Source organism: Lissotriton helveticus, chromosome 3_2 (genome assembly GCF_964261635.1).
Source record: "Lissotriton helveticus chromosome 3_2, aLisHel1.1, whole genome shotgun sequence".
Lineage (NCBI taxonomy): Eukaryota > Metazoa > Chordata > Amphibia > Caudata > Salamandridae > Lissotriton > Lissotriton helveticus.
In genome coordinates, this window is record NC_136062.1 from 492562563 (window position 1) to 492584798 (window position 22236).

Here is a 22236-nt window from a genome sequence, read left to right on the forward strand (position 1 = left end):
CACCGCTGTACATCAGTGCACGGTGACACGCTACATCATCGCCACACTGCACGGTCTCTTCCTGTGCAACACTACAAAACAGCACTTTCTGCAGAAGCAGCGCACGCACAGTGTGCAACAACCCACTGCAGCACCCTACAGCGCAGCAATCCCTTCCAAAAGAAGCACACTGTGGGGTAACTCGGTGCACGACCAACCCTGCACAAGTGGGGCACGAACACTGCGGGACTGCACAGCAGCGACGGGCTGAAGCGCACACGGCCACTCTCCCAGGCCTTCCGGTAGCGACCGTTGCCGAGCACTAGGTTGGAAACATGGCCCAAAAAGCAGGATTTCTGCAATCTTTATACAACTGCAACAGAAGCACAGCGTGCAGGCCCGCAGTTCTCACCACCACGTGGTACATCACCAGAAAGTGTGGATAAAGAAAGCACTGTGGCCGCTGTGCCTGTAGACGCTAAGGGCACCACTCAAGGGGTTGGAGTGGAGCGCGGCCAGAAACGCCACGGTAGGGAACGGGGTCACGGCTTCCAGGCTCTGTCCATCTACAGCGTTTACCTTACGGGAACGAGCAGGGGCTGGGGCAATAATTACAAACAGATGGCACCGCTGCTCGTTCCCGCAAGGTAAACGCCGTACATGCACGAGGGCTCATTGGAAACAGTGCAGTACATGCACGAGTTTCCACCAAAAATACGGAGTGATTCTAAAAGGTCACTCCAAAGCAGCGCTTATGCGCTACGTAGGCGAGACCTAAAAACAAATATATGACATAATATATACATAAAAAAATAATGTTAAAATCTTCAGAAAACTAGGGATAGATAAAATAAGCGAATCCAGTTAAAACATGGCGGTACTATCACCTTGCACGTATACATTGGCATTCAAAACCTTTTTGCGTACACACCACATGGGAAATAAGAAACGCGACACCGCAAATACAATATGCAATTGTGTGTTATATTTCAGCAGTCTGAATACATCTGTGTGCCTAGGTTTCTGCACAGCTGATGCAGCCAGCGATGTCTAACCTTCCTGTAGCCAGCGCAAAAAAAAGAGTATGTGGTATTCTGTCTCCTCTGCAATGCTGCAGGCAGGGCAACCTAAAGGGATAGTGCCAGCCCATTTTTTAGTGACGGCCCGCAGTGGGAGAACCCTGTGCCTGAATTGCAAGTATAACTTCCTAGCTAGGGCCGGTTGAATGTCACCCAAAAACAGGCTCCAAGCTGTGCTGCTCTTTAATTCTCAGGAACACCACAGTTAACAAGCCTGTTGCTGGGCTCCCTTGTAGCTGTGTAAATGTCCTCTCCCTATAGCTCCAGGACAGTTCCTTTCTGCAAATCATAGGGCAGCGGCCTCTGCAGTAAACCAAAGGCTTGCCCTACCCATGGCCGAAGCGAGTCCCTGAGGCGTGCCATCCAAGGTCCCGCACCATGTAGGCTCAGTTCCTCCCTGAGCTCTGCCCTATAATCTGCCGATTCCGGGGTAGCCCATTAACGATGCCAGCATGTAAGGGGTCTGAGGGCAATTTCATCAGCAATGTCCAGACGGAGCGGTGTAGGGGGGCAACTGAGGGGGAGGCCAAATCACTGTCTAGCAAAGACGGTCTCGGTCTTAGTAATACATTGTGATGAACAATGCCCCCAAATTTCAGTCCCACACAAAGAGGCCCCCGTGCTTGCACTTAATACATTTCAACAAGCGGGCCAATGGGTTTATGAGTAGAATTCCTGTGACATTCCTATAAAATTTGATCAAACCCCCCATCATCTGTGTTAGCTTTAGGCTAGCTTTGTTAATATGGGCTCCCCTGTCCATTTTTTAGGTCTTGCCTGTCGATGCGCATGCGCATCGAGCTTGCGAGACTATGGGGGCTTAAACACTCTTTAACCAACTTGCAAGGAATCGTGGCGATTCCTTGCAGTGCCCGTGAAATTTAAGCTCAATGCGCATGCGCATTGAGCTTAAAAGCGCGTGCACATGCCCCCAGCCGCCTGCCTTGCCCACTCTCTCTCTCACAGCCTCCCCCAGCTCCGCCCCCTCACTTCTTGATTGCACAGCCGCTAGGCCGTGCCTCCCCTACTCTCCTCCCCCCTCCTCCTCCTACTCTCCTCCCCTGCCTGCCGTGTCGCACCTCTCCCCTCTCCCCGCTCCGCCCCCTCCCCTGCCCGCCGTATCGCAGAACACAGAAGCTTGTTTCCACTGGGGACTTGCTGCCGATGCACCAAAGCTGGCCTGCTACACTCAGGGCCACACCTGGAGGCCCCGGCCTCCCTTGCCAAAGCATCCCTCCTGGATGCCCGGATCCAAAATGCCTGCGTGGTGCTGCCGATTACGCTGCCGGCATTCACCATCACAGGCATGTGGATAGTGTAAGTGCGTCTCCTTGTACCAAAACGTGCATGCTCTCTGACAATGTGTACAGACAGTGTAATTGTGATGTGTATATCTTCATTTGTAGGCGCCAACTGTTTCCCCATCCTGGAAATGGCTGGTTGTGTACCATCCCTGGAAAGAATTCAGCATGTTTCTTGTTTATTCATTGACCGTTCATATAGGTCGAACCCGTACATTCCGCACTTTCGATAAAGAAGGCAATAACACGTTTCCCATCTTTAATAACCACCAGCAAGGAACAAATGCGTAACACCACACACACCACAGCTTTTTTCCAATCGAAAAATGTAATAGCATTAACCCTGGGCGTAGTGGGCGTAGTGGGGCTTCGCGGAGCTACGTGAAGTGGGCGAGAAACTACGCCCACCTCCGCACTCCGCGTAGCCCCACTACGCACCGCAGGCCTCCCTCCCGCCCTCCCTAAATACTTTAAATTAAAAGTGGAAAAGAATTAAAAGGCACTTACCTTGCCCGCCGCTGCCTGCCGCGTCCCCGGGGCTCGCTATCTTCATGGCTGCCGTCTTGTGTACTAATGCGCATGCGCGGGCGACCGCGCATGCGCATTTCTCGTGAGAAATGCGCATGCGCGGCCGCTCGTGCATGCGCATTAGATACACAAGACGGAAGCAATGAAGATAGCGAGCCCCGGGGACGCGGCAGGCAGCGGCGGGCAAGGTAAGTGCCTTTTAATTCTTTTACACTATTAATTTAAAGTATTTAGGGAGGGCGGGAGGGAGGCGGGTGGCGGCCAGCTACGCTCCGTCTGCGGAGCGTGCGTAGTGCCGGATTCTACGCCTGCTACGCAAAATGCGTAGAAGCCGGCACTACGCACACTCCGTGCACGGAGCGTAGCCGACCGCCCAGGGTTAAATAGCATTTCAACAACTTTTCAATAAATTGTGCTCTCCTCCCCCCTCCTCCTCCTACTCTCCTCCCCTGCCTGCCGTGTCGCACCTCTCCCCGCTCCGCCCCCTCCCCTGCCCGCCGTGTCGCATTTCTCCTCCCCTTCTCTGCCTTCCCTCCGTCTTTTTTTTTTTTTTACCCGCTCCGCCCCCTCCCCTGCCCGCCGTGTCGCATTTCTCCTCCCCCCTCCCCTTCTCTCTCTTCCCTTTTAAACTTGTTTGATGAAGTTGGCAGGTCTTCTTTTACACTTCTTGCACTTCTGCACGGTCAGCTCAGCTCTGCTCTTTTAGTAGCCACAGTCCACGACAGTTCATGCTCACCACAAGTGGGCTGCTCCTCCTATCGGCTACCACCCGCCCACTTGCTCGCCCGCCTGCCTCCCGGCAACAGCTCTAGCGCCTCTGCTTTGACTCTGTTTTGGGATCGGGGATCACACCAAGAGCTAACGGATTGGGCTTCTTAGGCGCTTTCTTTGCCGTTCTCGGCGGTCCTCTTGACGAGGCACAGCGCGGATCAACTAATCTCAAGGAGCAGGTCGCTTGCCTATCCGTTGCTTCTACCTCCAATCCCAGCGTACCCGCAATATGTCACTTTTGGTGCCCAAAGTCTTTAGTAGGAAATATCAACACGTCTACATGTTTACAAAATGTATTTTCAGCTCAGCTCTGCTCTTTTAGTAGCCACAGTCCACGACAGTTCATGCTCACCACAAGTGGGCTGCTCCTCCTATCGGCTACCACCCGCCCACTTGCTCGCCTGCCTGCCTCCCGGCAACAGCTCTAGCGCCTCTGCTTTGACTCTGTTTTGAGATCGGGGATCACACCAAGAGCTAACGGATTGGGCTTCTTAGGCGCTTTCTTTGCCGTTCTCGGCGGTCCTCTTGACGAGGCACAGCGCGGATCAACTAATCTCAAGGAGCAGGTCGCTTGCCTATCCGTTGCTTCTACCTCCAATCCCAGCGTACTCGCAATATGTCACTTTTGGTGCCCAAAGTCTTTAGTAGGAACTACTCTTAGGCAAGAAGTACAGTAAAAACAGTTCGCTTTACGTACAGTGGTTCCAATATAAACACGTCTACATGTTTACAAAATGTAACCATTGTGACCATTTACAATTCGACAAGAATGTTTCTTGATTACATGAAAAACAAAGGATGCACGATTGGAGACGGTTTTCAAAATAAAATGTACCCAAACAAAATGTGTACCTTGAAAAAAAGAAGTAAGAAAATTACAGGATGTTTTCTCGTAATTATTGCGCAATTCTTAAAGTATAATTTTAATAACCATTTCTCTAAGGCATCAGTTATTAAAAACATGTTCAATACATGCCATTAATTACAAAAAAAAAATGATAACTAAAATTCAGTGTTAAACTATTATTGGTCACATGCAGATATAGATATGGGCAATATTCTTAAAGATATATGTACGAAAAAGATGCCTTCCCACTAGACGGAAGCATTTTTCCTGTATATTACATCTGAATCCACTGTGTGTAAATGGAAATATCACACTCGACATTTAATGTTTTTTTTTAAATATGTTCCAATAATTTATACACAGATAGGTCAGAGCACACTAAGTTAAAGAACATTGCTTGACATGTTTGCCATGAGTTGTGCAAAAAATGTGACCCTAAACAAAGTGCAAAGCTAATCCATCAGGTAACGCCACTCACACACGCAACGCCACTCACACACGCAACGCCACTCACACACGCCACTCATCCACGCAACGCCACTCATCCACGCAACGCCACTCATCCACGCAACGCCACTCATCCACGCAACGCCACTCATCCATTTGCAAAACGAAAAAGGTCAAACTCTTCTATTGCGAGACCTATTGCATTTTCAATGCTTGTTTCAGTTAAGGTGACCCCGAGATACTCAAAGACCGACCCCCTCTCCAATCGAAGCCCTTGTAGGCAGGGGTTTGGTCTAGTTGAACCACGTGACTTGAAGACCATAAATATTGTCTTCTGGGTATGGATTTCAAGCCCTCTGCATTTACAAAAGGCATTAAAACTGTCAAGGATCCTCTGTACGCCCATCGGTGATTCAGAAAGCAGGAGCGTATCGTCCGCGGACATCAATACTTGCTCTTTCATGTTCGCTAACTTTGGAGCATCGATGTCCTTCCTCGCATTCCGTGTCTCGACACGTGCGTTGATAAATATGCAAACGAGGGTGGGTGCAAGAACACAACCTTGTCGGACACCACTACCTATGAGTATAGGGGCAGTTCCTTCTCCATGCTTGCCACATCTAATTTGGGCATATTTGTCTTCATGGAGCCGCTTGAAGAGGAGGAATAGATAGCTTGGAAGCCCCACATCTCTAAGGACCACCCGCAATTTATCTCTAGGAACCAAATCAAACGCGGATTTTAAGTCCACGAATATTAAATAGAGGCTGCCACCCTCTAAAGTCACAGTTTTCCAGTGCAAACGTTGGAGCCTAAATCTTGGGAAGCAGAGGGCAGAAGGGGCAAGCAGGGAGTCATCCCCTCCAGCCGCCGGAGCACCGGGGGTTTTCACTCATAAAATGGATGTATGAAGAGCACTTCGAACCACTGAGTATAGGAAATTGCACACTAAAACGATATGTCTGTGGTTTTTAATTTTTTTTTAATTGTCCCATTGAGTACAAAGGTAGTAAAGGCTGGAAAAAGAAGATGATTCAGTTTATAACACTTAGAGGGTGCAGAATTTTAATTTTAATCATGCAGCATTACTCACCTAGCATCGTTTGGTGTTTTACTTTGAGGGACGTCGCCTGGAAGGAGGAACAACCTTATCCCACCTGTGAGGAAAAAAAGAGAATCAGCAATGAAAAGTATTTTTTTTTTTGGTGCTACTAAGCAATATTGAGCTTGACTACATCTGAGTCACTAGACTTTAGACATGCAAACCTAACCCAGTTTATATATGTATTTTAACCCTACCCCTCCACAGGCATCTTGCAGAGCACCTCTCCTACAGGAGAAATATGACCACATCACCCCCAGCCTGAAGGGACTCCATTGGCTCCCATTGCCAGCGCGCACCATCTTCAAAACCAGCGGCATCCTTTACAAAGCCGTCACAATCAGCACCCCGCCGGTGGCTCTCGGCACAACCGCGGCCAAGACACCATCAGACAGCGGACTAAGAAGTCTAAAAAGAGAAGAAAAGTGGTAGCAGGCATTCCATCTCTGCACCCAGGACCCGGTACAACATGACCACAGCCATCAACACCGCCCGAACGCTGCTCCAATGCAGAAGAGTTGAAGTATCGCCTCTTTTAAGACCACTACCTCTCAATGCATTAGCAATCAAGGGCATGGCTTGGGCGGCCAAGATGTCGGGCGTCTCCTTTTGAGCTCCCGAATCCTGGCCTGAAATTGGCCGGAATCCTGTCGATGATGTCCATCCTGGAGCTGTGTACGAGCTCGCAGCAGTCCCCATTAACCTGGCCCTTGTGGGGTGGATCTTTGGGGCATGGGTTGCTGAGGAGACTCCAATCCTGAGAGAATGGGCCACTTCAAAGGTGGCAAGTCCTGAGCAGCCGACGTGATGTATCAGCAGCTTCAGCACCAGTGGAGGCAGCGCTGAGGGCCAGGAGGACCCCATGTACAGAAGCAGTGCCTACTCGTTGTTGACTCACGAGCATGCGGCGTAGAGACCACCGGTGAGAATGGAGGACTGGAGAAGCAGTGGGGACTAGGATATGGCTTACCCTAGAGATGCTAGTAAGGAAGGTCAGGAGAAGCAGTCTGGGCTTCCAGACATGTGTGCCCACATTGAGTCGGGCGTACCCCGTGTAAGGAGAGGCCGTCCTGAAAGGATGAGCTGGCGCCCCGGGAGAAAGCCATGAAGCAGTAGAGGCTGCGGTGAGTGGTCCTGGTCCGAGCGAACCGTGACACGAAGGCTAGCATCGGTACTGGAGGCTGGGCGAATAGTGGCTTGTTTGGCGGCTACACCTCCTTTCTCCTCCTTGCTATGCTTCATTCCCAGTGGAGACTAATTCAAATTGGGGACAGCCTGGGCCCAGATGTGACTGTCCTGGTGCAGAGGGACTGGGTGCCCTGGACTTCCAAACTGGCTTTTACCCCCGATCCCACGCCCGGCTCACAACAGGGGTTTGAACGCTGCAGAATGGCCTTTGACTGCTCGTGCCCTCTATATTGCGAACGCAGTTCAAGGCCTGAACTGGGGAATGGCCCGGATCCTCATCTCTGCCCCTGAGGGTGGGGGGTGGAAAGTAGACCCCCCCTCCACCATGAGCATTAAAGGCTCTATCAACATAAAGGGTGGAACCTGCAGGTGGGGAAATGGGGAATTATGAAGGTTCAGGGAGGCATCAATACCACCAGAGGTGACCTTGCAGATCCAGAGGAGCTATCCACCCCAGCTACCTACCATGGGGCACGGTAAACCAGCCTCGTCTCAGACTCAGTTGAAGATGGACAGATTCAATACCCCAGTCTCTGAGGCCATCAAACACGCTGACACGGGGGACCCATTCCAATGCCATGGGGGCATATGGACTCTGGAGCAATCCTGCACATGATTCATCAACTCCGGGCGGTGCTAGACACCAATGTTGGAGAAGCGGGCATCAACGTCTCTCTGCTGCGCCAGGACCTGCGAACGTGGTGGACAGTGTATTCGGGCGGAAGGGCCCATTTCTGAGGTGGAGGACACCGTACAAGAAGCTAACAGTAAACTGGCTCAACTAACTGCCGTGCCACAGGCCGTGCAAGCACAGGACGAAGACGCTGAAGACGCTAAAGACTCTGCCTGGTGGAACAATCTTTGTTTATAAGGTTTCTCGAAAGGTCAGAGGGCTTTTCCCCGGAGAGCTTCTTGGAGCACTGGATTCATGATTGGAATCCGCCGAACCTACTGTTGCCATGCTTCATTAGGAAACAGAAAAGGGTAGAAACCTTGAGGGGGCAGTGAGGCTGGGACAGGCACTCTGAAAGGATACACAAAGGGTAGAAACCTTCAGAGGGCAGTGAGGCTGGGACAGGCACTCTGAAAGGATACAGAAAAGGGTAGAAACCTTCAGAGGGCAGTGAGGCTGGGACAGGCACTCTGAAAGGATACACAATAGGTTAGAAACATTCAGAGGGCAGTGAGGCTGGGGCAGGCACTCTGAAAGGATACAAGCGAAGAACAGAGAGGCAACAATATAGTCTACAGTATATATTAAGTAATTTTCAGGAGAATGTTCATCTATGTTCACACAAAAAAGAGAGAGTAATGATCCTTCAAGCGATTCTTCAAAAACGTGTTTTATTTCAATCTTCAAACATGATCTTGACAGAGATGACAGCCAACGCGTTTCGCCCAAATTGGGCTTCCTCAGGGCAAAATAATTTTATGAGTATCAAGAGGAACTTCAGAATGATGTCACAACGAGGATAAGCCTAATTCTTCGGTATTGAATTAGAAGCTGTCTATGAGTAAAACAGTCCACGCGTTTTCCTATTCAGTGATAGATGCCAGCAAGCATTATACATGAACACGGCATTGATGCAGGAAAGACTTTTTCTTTACAAAACGATTTTTCTCCAATTCATATAGTGGTTAGGTCTGAACCGGTAGTGCACGGGTTTCCGGGTGGACACTATAATAGGTGTCACTGGATAAAATGAGATAGGTCGCAAGGCGCGAGACATCCATCCAACACCCGGCCAGGAGCCCTCATGAAAGCAAGTCGAGTAGAAAACGCGCGTTTTCTACTCGACTTGCTTTCATGAGGGCTCCTGGCCGGGTGTTGGATGGATGTCTCGCGCCTTGCGACCTATCTCATTTTATCCAGTGACACCTATTATAGTGTCCACCCGGAAACCCGTGCACTACCGGTTCAGACCTAACCACTATATGAATTGGAGAAAAATCGTTTTGTAAAGAAAAAGTCTTTCCTGCATCAATGCCGTGTTCATGTATAATGCTTGCTGGCATCCATCACTGAATAGGAAAACGCGTGGACTGTTTTACTCATAGACAGCTTCTAATTCAATACCGAAGAATTAGGCTTATCCTCGTTGTGACATCATTCTGAAGTTCCTCTTGATACTCATAAAATTATTTTGCCCTGAGGAAGCCCAATTTGGGCGAAACGCGTTGGCTGTCATCTCTGTCAAGATCATGTTTGAAGATTGAAATAAAACAAGTTTTTGAAGAATCGCTTGAAGGATCATTACTCTCTCTTTTTTGTGTGAACATAGATGAACATTCTCCTGAAAATTACTTAATATATACTGTAGACTATATTGTTGCCTCTCTGTTCTTCGCTTGTATCTGTTTAGTTAAGGTTCTTTAGCAGTGGACCTAAGAGGTGGGCAACTGTGGCAAATAAGGGTTTGCTTTGACTTGTGTGTATATACTAGGGTAGTGCATTTGTTGATTCCTACTGCTAAGTGTTGCGTGTTTGAACACTCTGAAAGGATACACAAAGGGTAGAAACCTTCAGGAGGCAGTGAGGACGGGACAGCAGGTGGAGAGAGATGCCTTGGATGTTCCACTGTAAACGCAAAGGGAAGTGCCCTCTACTGCCACTATCTGGTGCATAATCCATGCCCCGTAAGTGCACGTGGCTTAATTCCCCATTCTCCACAGGTCTGGCCTCAATTTTGGCTATCGATAGATCGACACCGACAATTCTCCTGCGAACCGGACCGCAATAATCCCCAACACGTTCCATATAGAATATCAAGGTAAGCTTACGGCCTACCCCTATTGCCACAATCCCGCAGCAATAGAGTATTGGGTTCCCTCTACAACTCACTCCATTATCTCCATAGGTCCGCTCCTGGCAGCCCAACTACAGGCTCCCCGCCCTCCGGCTCCCAATTCTTCCACAGAGCACTGGTAAGCGCCCCGTGACTGTACTCGTCACAAGGTCCTCTCCTCCCACCACCATGGTTTACCCCTTCCCTTATCACCCCTTAGGTTCGGTCATGATGTGAACCATCGTGTTCTACATCATCTGCCACTTGAACCAGTTCGACCTACAGGTCCGGCTTCTACAGTCACTTCATAATATTCTGCAACTACCATTGACCATCCCGGTACCTGGGTCCTAGGTAAGCCGCACCAGATTCTATCCCAGACTATGCCCCTTCCTTCTGAAGCAGGTCAACTAACCTTTCCCTCTAATCCCCAGGTTCTGACTTTGCGTGGACCTTTTAAGCCTCACATCTCCCTTGTTCCCTGAGCCTAGCACGATCGTTATACGTGGTAAGCTCCTTGCCCCCTTTCATCAGCCATGGCGCTTTTAATTGAGTTCAATACCCCCATCACTCTCACAGCCGTCTCACCCACACCGCGCCGTTTTGTTGGGTTTTAGTGCTTGAATTCTGCACCCAGCCCCTTAGCACTTGGATTTTTGGGGTTCCACATGCTCCTCATTTGTGTATTCTCTAGTGAGCTGCACCTTTCACCTTCCCCTCACCCGGCAACCCATTTAGCACCACATATAATGTTTGGTCATGTCATTGTCACAATCACTGCCTTCCACTGTGAATGTCACCTGACAAAGAAACTCACCAACACGTATGGCAGGTTATCACCCTAAGGCATGGTTTGCAATCGGTGATCCAATGCAATTAAGGTAGAGGTGAGATTCTAAACAAATGTCCCTTGTTTTTTTCTGTTTCCCCAATTTTGATTACAGGCTCGCAATTCCAGGCAGTACATTGATTGTCCTGATGATGATCCTTTATTGTTATAGGATCGAAACGCCGTTGACAGTAAATGTAGTTTAAACACCAGTTCTCCATTGTGCGACATATTCATGTTTCTACTACATGAGAAAAGCTAGGATATTAAGTGCCATATGTATTAGCTTCTCACAAAAGAAATATTGCCTGATGAATCTTTTCACCCCCTTGTTTGTCTAGCCCTGTTGTATGCTGTGGATACAGGCTTGTGTCCCACTTCATATTTGTTGTGCTGTTATTGTCGTGCATCAATTTCATTGATTAAATTTTAGGGTCCGGCTGGACACCTTATGTATTATAGTGCATCCTGTGGCCTATAATTATTTAGCTGTTACATTCTCCCTTGTCAAGGACCACTGTTTTTTGATAATACTAATACCCTTGGTCCTTGCTCACCGAGTGGGTTCCCTTGTTTTTCCAAATAGCCTGTAGTTACTAGGGCTCATGGTCCAGCTCACATTAGTGCGAAAGGAAAATGTAAGATTCTGGCTCCAGTATGGCAGAATGAAGGTATTCCTAAATGTGCGGAGAATGTGGTAAAGCATTGTATTGTCTGTTTGATGCATAATCCAGGAAAGGGAACACCAACTCCGGCAGGTCATTTTGCTCCCCTTACGTATCCTTTTGAGGTTTTATAAATAGATTACATCCATATGGAACGTTCCAATAACCTCAAGTATGTCCTGGTGGTGGTTTGTGCATTTTCCAGATGGATAGAGGCTAACCCCCTAAAGGATAATACTGCTTTGTCCACTGCTAAAGTCCTCATGAAGGAATTCTTCCCGAGGTTTGGTTTGCCGCGCATGGTCTGGAGTGACAATGGAAGTGAATTTGTGGGTCAAATTATGCAGAAGGTGTGTATGGGTCTTGGGATTAGGCAGAAATTCCATGCGGCAAACCACCCTCAGTCAGCGGGTTTGGTAGAGTGCTATAATGGCACTCTCAAGCTCAAATTGGCGAAGATTCAGGCCAGCACGGGCCTTGCTTGGCCCGATGCCTTACCTTTGGCACTTCTCTCTACGAGAACAACTGTACATTCTCGTTTGGGACTTAGCCCTTATGAGGTCGTTTTTGGACGCCCAGCCAATGTTTGGGGAGTCCCTCGACCTAAAAAGTATTCTGATACTCCATACCTATTGTTGGTTGATTACTTGCATGACCTCACCACTAAAATACGTGTTATTCATCAACAGGTTCAAAATGCTTTGCCGGAGGCTTCCTCAGATCCAGGTCATTCCATTCAACCTGGAGACTTCGTATGTGTGAAGAATTTCCAGAGGAAGAAGAATCTGGAACCTCGTTGGGGGCCGCCGCGACAAGTGCTTCTTGTTACCCGTACAGCAGTTAAAGTCATTGCGAAGAAAAACTGGGTCCACGGCGTGCACTGTAAGAGGGTACCCTTGCCTTTACCTTATGACCAGTGGGTCCAAGAAGGCGTAGGTGACAGTGAGAGTGAAAAAGTACCCAGATTTGTACCTTTCAGTAGTGCACGCCTGGACTGGACAAGTTCTGAGAAAGAAGATGACGACGTGCTGCAAGAAGCTGTACCACCACATTTGAGACTGGACACACCGAACCCAGAGACTTTGTTTCAAGACCAAACAATACCTGGCAAGATACGGTACAACCTAAGACCCAGGTTGCCGAAAGACAATTGAACTTTGTTTTCTTTTTCTTTGGTTACTCTTTTTGAAAGACATTTCCTTTTCACTATCCATCAAGTTGCAGGGTCACGGTATGAGTCTTAGGCTGTGACCTGAGTAGTGACCTAGGTCAGCAGGGCTTGCAGTGTTATAGGACGGCTAATAACCACAACTAAGTGATCCAGGAAGATTACCGTGAGCAACGCTTTTAGAGAATGGATAATAAAGTGGAAGGGAATGATAAAAAAAGTTGCAATGCAAATTAAGTATAAAAAATTATTCTTTAATAGATGTGGCGTAGCATTGTGTATTTTAGTATGTTTATGTATTCTATTAGCTTGTGTGGGATGGATTGTCCACACTATGCAGCAAGCACCTGCTCCAACTCCTGTTCCTTTGCCTTCTTCTACTAACTCTTCGCATCAGTTCTATACACTCCCAGACCATGAACAAATTAGGACAACAGAATATTTCAACAATTCATTCATCCAGTTGTTACATCAGCATCAACTGGTAGTTAATACTACTGACTGTTGGGTTTGTGGGCTTATGCCCCATAACGCTGAGAAAGGGATGCCATATTTAGTTCTCCCTTTTTCATATGAAGGTTCCACTTGGGCTTATTTGGCTATGTTCTCTAATGCATATCAGAATCAACTTCGATATCCTCCTGGTGATATATATACTGGTGGATCAGATTATAGTCATAGTCCTTTGATAAAGGGAATAGTGACTATGGCTAAAATTGCAGACATTAGTAAGATTCCCGTTGATGAGAAACGAACATATGATGGTTGGAATGTGACTCGTTACATTACTAGCCACGCTGACAAGGCTAGACAAAGAAGATCCCATCCTTACCAATTTGGACTGTACCTCATAAAGGTAACTTATGTTTGCAGATAAATGGTCAGAATAATAAGAATAAACAGGAAAAGAGTGTTTGTTCCCATACATACGTCTATTCCCCCTTGATTTCTTCTCCGTTGGTACCATCTCAAGGTACATATTTTGTTTGTCATGATAGAGCCTATACATGGCTTCCCGCTTATTTTTCAGGAACATGTTATGTGGCTTTCCTTCTTCCCCCTAGATACACTGCTCCTTCAGGGCATCACAGAAAAAGATATGGTAGAGGGGTTATTGATTCTGGAGACACAGCTGGACAAGAGGGAGGAGACTTTATTAAAGGGTTTCTTCCCTTCTGGGGCCCAATGGCCAATTGCAGAAACATTAGACAGCTAGTTCGGGTTGTTGAGGCTATGATAAATGTGACTTCCGGAGCCTTGAGTAATTTGACGGCTGAACTTCAGGCGGATCGTCTTATGACTCTGCAAAACCGAATGGTTTTAGACAATGTCCTTGCAGATAGAGGAGGAGTTTGTAAATTGATTGGGTCTAGTTGCTGCATTTACATTTCTGATAATGCCCCTACAGTATACCAAGCCATTTCTAAATTACACGTGATTTCTGAGTCTATTCATCAGGACACAGGAGATTGGTCTGTGATGGGATGGTTTTGGGGACTACTGTCCACATGGGGATGGAAAGTGTTAACGTTCCTTGGAATGATTTTAGCCATCATTTTCTCTTGCTGTCTTTGTTTGCAGTGTGGTCCCGCCTTCTGTGGTCTTTGTGCCACCTTGTGTGTCCCAAAACCTGTGTCACAGAAAACAGAACATTAAAATGATGTTGCAGCAACAGCTCAATGACCTCATGACCATTGACATTGACTCAGATTAACTTGAGTCCTTTGTGTTTTGCCTGAGTAATGGCAAAAGGAGGGTCTGAGGTTCTGTGATTTTCGACTTCGCTTCGTAGTCAGCCGCCATTTTGTGACAGCCGCCATTTTGTGTTGCCCTCACTCAGGCAGCACGGTGAACATAGTGTTTTTGCTTTCCCAGCTGCTATGCGTCTCTTCTATTAAAAAGTAACCCTTTGTTTGTGAAACCGATGTCAGGGTCTGGCCGAGTTAGTTAATCCATGTCTAGACTGATTGATCCTTGTCTTAGTTGACTGTTTGGGTCCCACCATTCTTCCTTTACTTTATCTTATTTGACTGGCCTTCACTATTCTCTCCTTGTATTCTCCTATTACACAACTATCCTTTGAGGCTCGCAAATACGTCCTGCCACCTGCAAATTGGATTACATGCACTAGCATTGATTAACTTGAGGGGAGGGGAGAACACGGGGTCTGAAAGAAGGGCGTATTCAAGATACTTGATAGCTTGTTTTCAAACTTTTCCTATTTGTCAGTTTTGTGTGTTTTGGGAGTAGACATTGTAAATATGTGTGATATAAAAGATTGTGCGCCACAGAATGAAGTGGCAGTCTCCTAAGAATCTACCTTCTGTACTTCTTGGATAACTGTGCTTAGCTGCAGCTAATAAACCTGATTTTCTACGCCTAACAGAGTGTCTCCTGTCTCTGTCTGACAAGGCAGGTGAACCCGGAGATTTCAGGCGTGCCCTGCGCCGCCAGGCCCGTATGGCCCGGTTCTCCATTAGATCTGTTCTCCATTCAGCAGCTCGTTTCATTTATGGGGCCAAAAGAAGCGACCACATCACACCCATGTTATCCAGCCTCCGGTGGCTTCCAATCAAGGCAAGATCTATCTACAAGACTGCCTGCATTACCCACCAAGCCTTGCACTCCTCCTCTCCTCGCTACCTGGCGAATAAACTGAAACTCTCTGGAGGCTCTAGACCATCACGAAATGCGGAAAATCTACTGTTTGAACCTCCCACTTTCAAGAAGGAAAGATCGATGGCCAAATCCTTTTCAGGCAACGCGGTGAGAATCTGGAACTCACTTCCGCCGCAGCTCCGGACCACCACCTCCTCCCAGGTCTTCAAAACTGACCTCAAAGTTCTCCTCCTTCAAAGACACTTCCAAATTTAATTCACTCCCTCTCTATTATCTGAAGGAAGACCTCCCATCACTGAAAACTCTATTCTCCATGACTATGGAAGTGCCTTCCCAGTGTGTTCGTGTGGTTGGAGTGTATGCCTTTTATTGCAGTATTATCCTTGCACCTGTGTTTGGTTCTCTTTTGTAACATGCGCACATCACTTTTCTCTTGTAACACACTGTTTGCTACCTCTCACATTTTGTTTGCTTTTGATACTTGCACAAGTGCCACCATTGCCTACGTCACGTTTGTTCTTGTGCCTCAGTGTCTAGCATATATTGCAGTATATTACCTCTAATTGTACTCTGTTTTCTCTTGTAACCTGCACTCTTGTCACTCTCTCCTCCTGTATTGCACTGTTTGCTACCTTATGTATTTTGTTTGCTCACAATTGCCACTTTTACCTCATGTAACTTATCATCTGCTTTTGTAATTTGTTCATTTGTAATTTTCTGTTCCTTTTGTGAAGCGCTCTGACGCCTTCGGGTAAAGTCCGCGCTATATAAAAACGCATAAATAAATAAATAAATGAAAAGCCCCCCTCACAGACTTCCAAAGACCATAGCCACTCTCCCCCCCTCCGGACATCCACAGACCATAGCCCCCCTGAGAGACCTCCACAGACCATACCCCCCCTCAGAGACCTCCACAGACCATAACCCCCCTCAGAGACCTCCACAGACCATACCCCCCTCAGAGACCTCCACAGACCATACTTCCCCCTCAGAGACCTCCACAGACCATACCCCCCCTCAGAGACCTCCACAGACCATACCCCCCCTCAGAGACCTCCACAGACCATACCCCCCCCTCAGAGACCTCCACAGACCATACCCCCCCTCAGAGACCTCCACAGACCATACCCCCCTCAGAGACCTACACAGACTGTAGCCCCCCCTCAGAGACCTCCACAGACCATACCCCCCCTCAGAGACCTACACAGACTGTAGCCCCCCCCTCAGAGACCTCCACAGACCATACCCCCTCAGAGACCTCCACAGACCATACCCCCCCCTCAGAGACCTCCACAGACCATAACCCCCCTCAGAGACCTCCACAGACCATACCCCCCCTCAGAGACCTCCACAGACCATACTCCCCCCTCAGAGACCTCCACAGACCATAGCCCCCCTCAGAGACCTCCACAGACCATACCCCCCCTCAGAGACCTCCACAGACCATACCCCCCCCTCAGAGACCTCCACAGACCATAGCCCCCCCTCAGAGACCTCCACAGACCATACTCCCCCCTCAGAGACCTCCACAGACCATACCCCCCCTCAGAGACCTCCATAGACCATACTCCCCCCTCAGAGACCTCCACAGACCATAGCCCCCCCCCAGAGACCTCCACAGACTATAGCCCCCCCTCAGAGACCTCCACAGACCATACCCCCCTCAGAGACCTCCACAGACCATAGCCCCCCCAGAGACCTCCACAGACCATAGCCCCCCCCAGAGACCTCCACAGACCATAACCCCCTCACAGACCTCCACAGACCACAGCCCCCCCTCCGGATATCCACAGACCATAGCCCCCCTCAGAGACCTCCACAGACCATACCCCCCCTCAGAGACCTCCACAGACCATAACCCCCCTCAGAGACCTCCACAGACCATACCCCCCCTCAGAGACCTCCACAGACCATACCCCCCCTCAGAGACCTCCACAGACCATACCCCCCCTCAGAGACCTCCACAGACCATAGCCCCCCCCCTCAGAGACCTCCACAGACCATAACCCCCCAGAGACCTCCACAGACCATACCCCCTCAGAGACCTACACAGACTGTAGCCCCCCCTCAGAGACCTCCACAGACCATACCCCCTCAGAGACCTCCACAGACCATACCCCCCCCCCTCAGAGACCTCCACAGACCATACCCCCTCAGAGACCTCCACAGACCATAACCCCCTCAGAGACCTCCACAGACCATAGCCCCCCCCTCAGAGACCTCCACAGACTATACCCCCCCCCTCAGAGACCTCCACAGACTATAGCCCCCCCCTCCGAGACCTCCACAGACCATAACCCCCCCAGAGACCTCCACAGACTATAGCCCCCCCCCTCAGAGACCTCCACAGACCATAACCCCCCAGAGACCTCCACAGACCATAGCCCCCCCCAGAGACCTCCACAGACTATAGCCCCCTCTCAGAGACCTCCACAGACCATAGCCCCCCCAAGGACCTCCATAGACCATAACCCCCTCAGAGACCTCCACAGACCATAACCCCCCAGAGACCTCCACAGACCATAACCCCCTCAGAGACCTCCACAGACCATAACCCCCCAGAGACCTCCACAGACCATAGCCCCCCCAGAGACCTCCACAGACCATAGCCCCCCTCAGAGACCTCCATAGACCATAGCCCCCCCCCTCCGGACCTACACAGACCATAGCCCCCCCAGAAACCTCCACAGACCATAGCCCCCCCTCAGAGACCTCCATAGACCATAGCCCCCCCTTCCGGACCTACACAGACCATAGCCCCCCCCAGAGACCTCCACAGACCATAGCCCCCCCCCCCCCTCAGAGACCTCCACAGACCATAGCCCCCCCAAGGACCTCCATAGCGCCCCCCCTCAGAGACCTCCACAAACCATAGTCCCCCCCAGACCTCCACAGACCACAGCCCCCCCTCCGGACATCCACAGACCATAGCCCCCCTCAGAGACCTCCACAGACCATAGCCCCCCTCAGAGACCTCCACAGACCATAGCCCCCCCCTCAGAGACCTCCACAGACCATAGCCCCCCCCAGAGACCTCCACAGACCATAGGCCCCCCCAGAGACCTCCACAGACCATAGCCCCCCTCAGAGACCTCCACAGACCATAGCCCCCCCCTCAGAGACCTCCAAAGACCATACCCCCCCTCAGAGACCTCCACAGACCATAGCCCCCCTCAGAGACCTCCACAGACCATAGCCCCCCTCAGAGACCTCCACAGACCATACCCCCCCTCAGAGACCTCCACAGACCATAGCCCCCCTCCGGACATCCACAGACCATAGCCCCCCTCAGAGACCTCCACAGACCATAGCCCCCCCAGAGACCTCCACAGACCATAGTCCCCCTCAGAGACTTCCACAGACCATACCCCCCCCCCTCAGAGACCTCCACAGACCATACCCCCCTCAGAGACCTCCACAGACCATAACCCCCCAGAGACCTCCACAGACCATAGCCCCCCCCTCAGAGACCTCCACAGACCATAGCCCCCCCCTCAGAGACCTCCACAGACCATACTCCCCCCTCAGAGACCTCCACAGACCATAGCCCCCTCAGAGACCTCCACAGACCATAGCCCCCCTCAGAGACCTCCACAGACCATAGCCCCCTCAGAGACCTCCACAGACCATAGCCCCCCTCAGAGACCTCCACAGACCATAGCCCCCCCCTCAGAGACCTCCAAAGACCATACCCCCCCTCAGAGACCTCCACAGACCATAGCCCCCCCCAGAGACCTCCACAGACCATAGCCCCCCTCAGAGACCTCCACAGACCATAGCCCCCCCAACGACCTCCATAGCGCCCCCCCTCAGAGACCTCCACAAACCATAGTCCCCCCCAGACCTCCACAGACCACAGCCCCCCCTCCGGACATCCACAGACCATACCCCCCCTCAGAGACCTCCACAGACCATAGCCCCCCTCACAGACCTCCACAGACCATAGCCCCCCCCTCAGAGACCTCCAAAGACCATACCCCCCCTCAGAGACCTCCACAGACCATAGCCCCCCTCAGAGACCTCCACAGACCATAGCCCCCCCCTCAGAGACCTCCAAAGACCATACCCCCCCTCAGAGACCTCCACAGACCATACCCCCCCTCAGAGACCTCCACAGACCATAGCCCCCCCGGACCTCCACAGACCATAGCCCCCTCAGAGACCTCCACAGACCATACTCCCCCCTCAGAGACCTCCACAGACCATAGCCCCCCTCAGAGACCTCCACAGACCATACCCCCCCTCAGAGACCTCCACAGACCATAGCCCCCCTCAGAGACCTCCACAGACCATACTCCCCCCTCAGAGACCTCCACAGACCATAGCCCCCCTCAGAGACCTCCACAGACCATACCCCCCCTCAGAGACCTCCACAGACCATAGCCCCCCCGGACCTCCACAGACCATAGCCCCCTCAGAGACCTCCACAGACCATACTCCCCCCTCAGAGACCTCCACAGACCATAGCCCCCCTCAGAGACCTCCACAGACCATACCCCCCCTCAGAGACCTCCACAGACCATAGCCCCCCCCTCAGAGACCTCCACAGACCATACCCCCCTCAGAGACCTCCACAGACCATAAGCCCCCAGAGACCTCCACAGACCATAGCCCCCCCTCAGAGACCTCCACAGACCATAGCCCCCCCCTCAGAGACCTCCACAGACCATACTCCCCCCTCAGAGACCTCCACAGACCATAGCCCCCTCAGAGACCTCCACAGACCATAGCCCCCCTCAGAGACCTCCACAGACCATAGCCCCCTCAGAGACCTCCACAGACCATAGCCCCCCTCAGAGACCTCCACAGACCATAGCCCCCCCCTCAGAGACCTCCAAAGACCATACCCCCCCTCAGAGACCTCCACAGACCATAGCCCCCCCCAGAGACCTCCACAGACCATAGCCCCCCTCAGAGACCTCCACAGACCATAGCCCCCCCAACGACCTCCATAGCGCCCCCCCTCAGAGACCTCCACAAACCATAGTCCCCCCCAGACCTCCACAGACCACAGCCCCCCCTCCGGACATCCACAGACCATACCCCCCCTCAGAGACCTCCACAGACCATAGCCCCCCTCACAGACCTCCACAGACCATAGCCCCCCCCTCAGAGACCTCCAAAGACCATACCCCCCCTCAGAGACCTCCACAGACCATACCCCCCCTCAGAGACCTCCATAGACCATACTCCCCCCTCAGAGACCTCCACAGACCATACCCCCCCTCAGAGACCTCCACAGACCATACCCCCCTCAGAGACCTCCACAGACCATAGCCCCCCCCTCAGAGACCTCCACAGACCATAGCCCCCCCTCAGAGACCTCCAAAGACCATACCCCCCTCAGAGACCTCCACAGACCATACCCCCCTCAGAGACCTCCACAGACCATAGCCCCCCCCTCAGAGACCTCCACAGACCATAGCCCCCCCTCAGAGACCTCCACAGACCATACCCCCCCCTCAGAGACCTCCACAGACCATACCCCCCCTCAGAGACCTCCACAGACCATAGCCCCCCCGGACCTCCACAGACCATAGCCCCCTCAGAGACCTCCACAGACCATACTCCCCCCTCAGAGACCTCCACAGACCATAGCCCCCCTCAGAGACCTCCACAGACCATAGCCCCCCTCAGAGACCTCCACAGACCATAGCCCCCCCGGACCTCCACAGACCATAGCCCCCTCAGAGACCTCCACAGACCATACTCCCCCCTCAGAGACCTCCACAGACCATAGCCCCCCTCAGAGACCTCCACAGACCATACCCCCCCTCAGAGACCTCCACAGACCATAGCCCCCCTCAGAGACCTCCACAGACCATACTCCCCCCTCAGAGACCTCCACAGACCATAGCCCCCCTCAGAGACCTCCACAGACCATACCCCCCCTCAGAGACCTACACAGACTGTAGCCCCCCCTCAGAGACCTCCACAGACCATACCCCCCCTCAGAGACCTCCACAGACCATAGCCCCCCCGGACCTCCACAGACCATAGCCCCCTCAGAGACCTCCACAGACCATACTCCCCCCTCAGAGACCTCCACAGACCATAGCCCCCCTCAGAGACCTCCACAGACCATACCCCCCCTCAGAGACCTCCACAGACCATACCCCCCCCTCAGAGACCTCCACAGACCATACTCCCCCCTCAGAGACCTCCACAGACCATACTCCCCCCTCCGGACATCCACAGACCATAGCCCCCCTTAGAGACCTCCACAGACCTCAGCTCCCCTCCGCTCCCCCCCCCTCCCCCTCAGCCTCTCCACTCACCTCTCAGCCGCCACTTCCACGACTTGCCGTAAAGTTTTTGTTTGTAAGGCGAGCAGCAGTCACATGCCTGCTCCTCCCCCTGACCCTGCTTCCTGGCAGCATGGCTGCCTGCTTGACAACACCAACACGGGGGGGGGGGGGGAGTGAGGGCTGTCCTGCTGCTGCAGGGAGGGACCGAGGGACCCAGGAAGTGAGCGAGGAGCGAGTGCAAAGCGCAGGGACTGAAGGAAGGGGTAACACAGGCAGAGAGTGCATGGAGGGGTAACACAGGCAGGGAGTGCATGGAGGGGTAACACAGGCAGGGAGTGCATGGAGGGGTAACACAGGCAGAGAGTGCATGGAGGGGTAACACAGGCAGAGAGTGCATGGAGGGGTAACACAGGCAGAGAGTGCATGGAGGGGTAACACAGGCAGAGAGTGCATGGAGGGGTAACACAGGCAGAGAGTGCATGGAGGGGTAACACAGGCAGAGAGTGCATGGAGGGGTAACACAGGCAGGGAGTGCATGGAGGGGGTAACACAGGCAGAGAGTGCATGGAGGGGTAACACAGGCAGAGAGTGCATGGAGGGGTAACACAGGCAGAGAGTGCATGGAGGGGTAACACAGGCAGAGAGTGCATGGAGGGGTAACACAGGCAGGGAGTGCATG

General features: G+C 51.5%; 1 protein-coding gene across 1 annotated transcript in view; it reads right to left on the reverse strand.

Moving 5' to 3' along the window:
- Nucleotides 1-21669, reverse strand: part of NR1H3 (nuclear receptor subfamily 1 group H member 3) — a 333706-nt gene extending 312037 nt beyond the window's left edge. The window contains exons 1-2 of the mRNA XM_078684465.1: nt 21588-21669; nt 6046-6109 (exon numbers count right to left, since the gene is read on the reverse strand). The gene's annotated coding sequence lies outside the window, so the exon portion shown is untranslated. The remainder of the gene's footprint in view (nt 1-6045; nt 6110-21587) is intronic.
- Between the last annotated feature and the right edge of the window lie 567 nt (nt 21670-22236).